At 34.4% G+C, this 6,000-nt stretch overlaps 1 long non-coding RNA gene across 1 annotated transcript in view; it reads right to left on the reverse strand.

Annotated features, from left to right (window-relative positions):
- Nucleotides 1-190, reverse strand: part of LOC110339253 — a 33,060-nt gene extending 32,870 nt beyond the window's left edge. Inside the window, exon 1 of the long non-coding RNA XR_005879347.1 lies at nucleotides 66-190. This is a non-coding gene — a long non-coding RNA (uncharacterized LOC110339253). The remainder of the gene's footprint in view (nucleotides 1-65) is intronic.
- Between the last annotated feature and the right edge of the window lie 5,810 nt (nucleotides 191-6,000).

Here is a 6,000-nt window from a genome sequence, read left to right on the forward strand (position 1 = left end):
AGAAATAATAATTGATGGATCTTACTTTTTATTTCTTGTCTATATCTTTATTTCTTTCCCAGTACCTTAAAATTTTCAGTGTTGTTCAGTTGAACTCAGGTATATTTCCTGTCATTTATGTTAAGGTCTTGCATTGGATACATATCAAATGTATTTCCCATCCCTATGAATTGAAATCACAAAAAATATACATTGCATTTGAACACATTTATGTTGCTATATATGAAAAATCTATGAAAATGCAATACACCAAATACAAAACAATTGCTAAGGATATGATGAGAAGAAAACAACATGAATAACATTTTTAGAAAGTTTCTTTTATTAAAATTACTTTTACATAAAATATGTCATGCTTACCTTTTATAATTTTTGCATAAATGGAATAGTTTATTCTATTGTTTGTGATTAAAACAAACATAATTTCATGTTTAACTAAAAGCTAATAATTCTTATTCAAAGAACTGTTTTTTGTTTTATAGAGAACAAGGAAATAAAATAAAACAATGGTAAATGCACAATATATCCTAAGCCTTTTCCACATTAAGTATATAAAAATCTTTTAACATATGAAATACTCATTTATACTCTTGAAAATAGACTTCTAAGTCCCAGGAAAAATTTTTTTAAATTATCGGACACAACCCAAGTACCAGGCAACACTCCACACGTTGAAGGGCAGACAGCAGTTGGATACTTCCTGATGGAACTTCCATGGCAATGGGAAGAGGTAAATAAACAGAATCGGTACATTAGAAGCCTGACAGAAATGACACTGGCTACAAAGAAAAACTAAGCAGAGTTTCAAGCTAATTTGTAATCTAAATAGGATGCTCAAGACGAAACAGATCATACAAAGACACAGGTATCCCAGCACGTTGTGAAAGTGCTCTCAGAATAAAGATCTGAGACAGTGTGTGAAGAGAGTAAACACGGAGACGCCTCTGTGGAGCCCACTCCTGGTAGAAAGCACAGCACAGGCCTCAAGTGGTGTCAAGAATCTCAGTGGGCTGGAAAGCAGGGCAGGGAGAAAAGAGGAAGGAGATGGACCAGGAACTGTAGGGAGTCAGAGGGTTGAAGGGTCTGCCCATTTTTATGAATTAGATGGAAGCCTTTCTAAGAGTTTTTAGGTCTGATCTGATGTTTGTAAAAGTTATACTCTGGCTTTTGTGAAGTTGCAGTGAAGAAAAAGAAAGGGATGGGGAGATACATTAAAAGCTATTGTAGTAATCTAGTGAGAGATGACCCTGCCTGGAGTGCTGGTAAAGTAGCATTTAAAGTACTTCTGTAAAAGGGTTAACAGTTCTGGGAACTGTGGGATCCCAAAGCTCTCTCTGTATGTGTCTTTTAAACATCATGTGGCACAAGAAGTTAGAGGGCACCTTTACAAGGGCGCGCATGATGCTGGCATGTACAGTTCAGTGTGATAATTATGCTAATGGTTTGGCTAGATAAAGACTAAATGACAAACAAGGATCTATCAGTCCTCTTTCTAGACCCAAATGTTTGTAGAGGTTTGGAAAGTTTTACCCAGTGCCATGAAAAAAGCAAGAATTACAAAATACTGAAATAAATGAGTGTTCTCCTACAATAATTTTCTTCTTTTTATTTGTTCATTTATTTTAATGTACTCTATTGAGCCTGACAATATAACCAGCACTATTTGTGTACTTTTATGAGATGGGTTTTACTACTTGGGAAAAGTTCCAGGGTCTCTATAAAATGGAGAAAACAATCTCTTGTTGGCTAAAAGTGACAGTGGTCTCACAACTCCTGAAAAGGTCTGAGGAAAATGTTGCAAGTGTTTGGGAGTTGCTCCTTTTGAGCCAAAGATCAACTCACTGTTTGCTTCCTTCTAGTTCTCTTTGTTCCCCAATGCAGCAGAAAAGAACAGTAAGTAGTACCTGCATCACAAAGGGGCTCTTATAGTCCCAGAAATGACAGCTTGTGTGAGACCCAAATCAGCTTCTTGCTAGATGGCTTAGATAATGACAGTCATCTTTTAAATTTTTCAATGAATGCACAAAACATATGGTATATAACTCACGGTGAATAATACCATAATCTGTTTTGATTTATGCCACTAACCCCTTAATTACAAAACAACTTCCAAATGAACAATTTATTTAACAATGATTAAGGTTTATTTTTGTAATTTTAGAAGCTTAAAAATGTTGTTCCAATTACTGAAGAACATCTCAGGGTTGACATTTTAAAAGGAATTCAGATGGCCGGGATTTAAAGAAGTGGCTATCATATCCAGATGACGGGCTATTGTTCCTGTCAGAGGCGCTGCTAATTATGATGACTCCCACATAGCGGGCAGGCGGAGTGCTTGTGACTCCAGCCTGCTACCCACATGCTGCCCAAGGCCAACATATGAAATGTCTGTCCTGCATTAGGTTTTCAATTACAGTATTACAAAGCATTACTAGCTAAAAATGCATGTTTGTAAATTCTGCACTGTCTAAACTCATATAAATAACATTCTGCTACTAAAATGAAAATTTACCTGTTCAAGATTGTGAAGTAACCAGTAATTTTAAATACAAATAAACTTTTATGAGACATTCTAGCTCACTAATATAAATCTAAGGAAATATTTTATTCCACTTAAAAGTTTTTCTCATGTTAGTTATTATTTCTTAATAATATTGAAATGAAATAAAACATCAGTTTAAGTCATTCACATTTATATTTTCAACTGATTTAGTAAAGATTAACTTATTTTATTTTACATTATTATTTAAATGATATCTCCTATTTTCCCTTCTCCCTAGAGTACAGATTTGATTAACAAGTTATTTTTTTAATTTTTGGTTGTATTAGCCTGCATTACTAATGCATATTAATGTGTGTGTGGTTCTATAGTACTGTGGGTAAGCTCAGTTCTAACTGAGTAGTAAATATTGACATTTGGAACATATCTTTTGTTGCTTGCATTTAGCAGCACAAACTTGGCAGTTATTTCCCTTGAGGATGCTTGTGTGTCAAGCAACTGAGTGCATACACTATTATCTTAAATTAGGCTGTGGTTTTAACTCCACCAAGAAAAAATAATACCACCACCATGAGTTCTGAGCCAAATTTGCAGCAATGTTTACTAAATGCTAGCCAGGATGATAGACTCTAGCCAAGCCCATACCTGGGATACCAGGGTATGGCACCAAATTATATTAGAAAGATTTATAAAAGAAAACCTGCAAGGCTACTTAATTCTTTCCTTTGCCTAGTCAAGGGCAAGCATACATCCTGATGTACTTCCTGCCTCTATACCTCCCATCTACATGTGATCAAGCACATCCTGTGCAATTGGGGCCGCTAAGTTTGTTTACAGAAGGAAAAACACATAGCTTGTTATTTTACATGAACAGCAGCCTCCAGCATTCCAGGAAGTTATCTCTCCTTAGGCAGTGATCACACAGGAGTGTGAGGCCTCACACTCCTGGAGTAGTGGATGGGGGTGGGGTGGGCGGAAGGTGGAGGGAGTGGGAGGACAGGAGAGGAGAGAACTGGGATTGGTGTGGTATGTAAAATAAGATTGTTTAAAAAATAAAAAAATTACACTGAAGATTTCCTTTTTTTTTAGAACAAGATTTTTTTCAAATTAATTTTAAGTTCAAGTTTAAAACTTATTTTAATGCATATAATTATTAATTTTAGTATTAGGCAATCATTTTTTTAAAAAAGAAAACATTATGGCTCGTTTTATATTACTTGTTCTTCTAAAAGCAAGTCTGACATGATCTTGTCTCCATCCTGAACTCACTTTTTGAAGGTGAGTTTTATTTAATATGACAGATATCCCATTGCAGGAATAACGTGTTACTATAATATCAGGCCTTAAATTTTCCACTAATGTTAAATAATAAATTTTTAATAAAATTGGCTTAGTAAAATTTCTTACTTATTTTTACCTTCTAGAAATCCATTCTTTGATGATGATACTTAACAGGGAAAATTGGCTCTTGTTTAATGTTGATTTTAACACTCAATGATTCAAAACTTGAAAAAATGTTTCCAGTATTCTCTGTTATAGATAAAATTGCTATAAATGGCAGTTGCAAGAAAGGATCTAAGATCACTGGAATATTTTCTGGAAGAACAATTACATTTCTTGAGAGAAGTTTTCTCTTGGATTGAAAGCAGCTTCAGAATATGCAGATACGATACACTGAGAAAAATAAAAAGGGTCTTGGACCAAAGGTTCTCAACCTGTGGGTCTCAGTCCCTTTGGTGTTAAATGACCCTTCCACAAGGGTTGCATATTAGATATCATGCATATTATATATTTACATTACAATTCATAACAGCAGCAAAATTACAGTTAGGAAATAACAAGGAAATAATTTTATGATTGGAGTCACCACAAAAAGAAGAGCTGTATTAAAGGGTCACAGCATTAGGAAGGATGAGAACCATTGGAGGGTATGGCTATATTTTGTATTAATTAGTGCTGGTGATTAGTGGTGATGTGTGAAGTTGAAGATATGTATATACTTCATATAACTTTTATGTTTCTATGGATTGTTGTGATTGCATTTAATGTATGACATATTGACTGCAAGAAACATTATAAAACTTTTTGCTGGAGATACAGATTCTAAATGTGAATGAAAATATAACTCTAGATTTTTCTTTAGATTTTTGCTTTGCTTTGCATCTGGGTTTATTTTTCTTTTCTTTTATTTTTTTCTTGTTTTTTTGAGATAGGGTTTCTCTGTATTGTTTTGGAGGCTATCCTGGAATTCACTCTGTAGACCAGGCTGGCCTCGAACTCACAGAGATCCTCCTGCCTCTGCCTCCAGAGTGCTGGGATTAAAGGCGTGCACCACCAACGCCCAACTTGGGTTTATTTTTTAATGGTGTTGAAGATGGAATGCAGAGCCTCCTGCACTCGACATGTGCTTTAATAAGTGAGGTAGAGCCTTAGCCTTAACCTTTAAAATATTTTTAATGTAAGTTTTTTACAAAAGATGGCATGAGTGTTTGTGTATGTGTGACTTATGAATTAATTATATCAATTATGTTATCTACAGACACTTTAGTTATGTGTCTTAACTATAATCTATAATTTGTGTTATTACACCTAGCGTTGAATGTTCTATTTTGAAAAGCCTTTGGATAGGTTTGGAGAACATTTAGTACTTGTTAACTTATTTCCCACTCTACAGCTAGGACAAACATTCTTTTCCAGCATTTTCTCTCATCATCCATGTGAATTTACAATATTAATTTCCACATTGAAAAATTACTGTTAAACAGAAGAGTCCTTTCATTCTGACTCAAGAACTGCAGGAGCAGCATGGACCATGGGAAATCACTTATAGTTATTTGTAATAGAATCAGTCCTTTCCTTAATTAAAAAGAGGAGTAAGTCACATGGGCCAATGCACCAATGAATAAAATCCATCACTTCCTCTTACAAAAACGACTAATTTGCCAAACTAAATGCACGTATTAAGGTTTATGACATTTCTTTTGTCTACGCTGTTTTTTGAATAGAGACAAATAATGATGATCTTCTCTTTAAATTTTCTTAACTATAATTATCTATAATTATTTTTGAACTGTATGATAATTGCTTGAGAGGTTTTAAATTGAATTAACATGAACACAGAGTAAATTATGCATAAATATCAGTTCTAAAGGAAAGGTCATTGTTTTATTGGAATCAAATATTGCCTGAAGAATGTATGAGCATGATGGGTATAGGTTGGATTACTTATTCAACTCAGAGAACATGAGGTGGAAAGAGATGACAGAGACAAGGAAAGGGAGGAAACTGTTAACAAACATGATCCTTGTTTGTGTATTTAGGTTTGGAAGATGGATTCTTGCCACATACTTACTAACTGAAAGAATAAGTGAATGGATATATATTGCTGTTCCCTAACTGTGTCCACTGCTCATGTGAGGTAGTCTGCTGTTTTCGAGGGATGAAGTAATTGCTTTCTCTCATGATATGGTGGATTATTAGATATAGGAACTTGGTTTTAT

This window comes from Mesocricetus auratus, unplaced genomic scaffold (genome assembly GCF_017639785.1).
Source record: "Mesocricetus auratus isolate SY011 unplaced genomic scaffold, BCM_Maur_2.0 Super-Scaffold_100009, whole genome shotgun sequence".
NCBI lineage: Eukaryota > Metazoa > Chordata > Mammalia > Rodentia > Cricetidae > Mesocricetus > Mesocricetus auratus.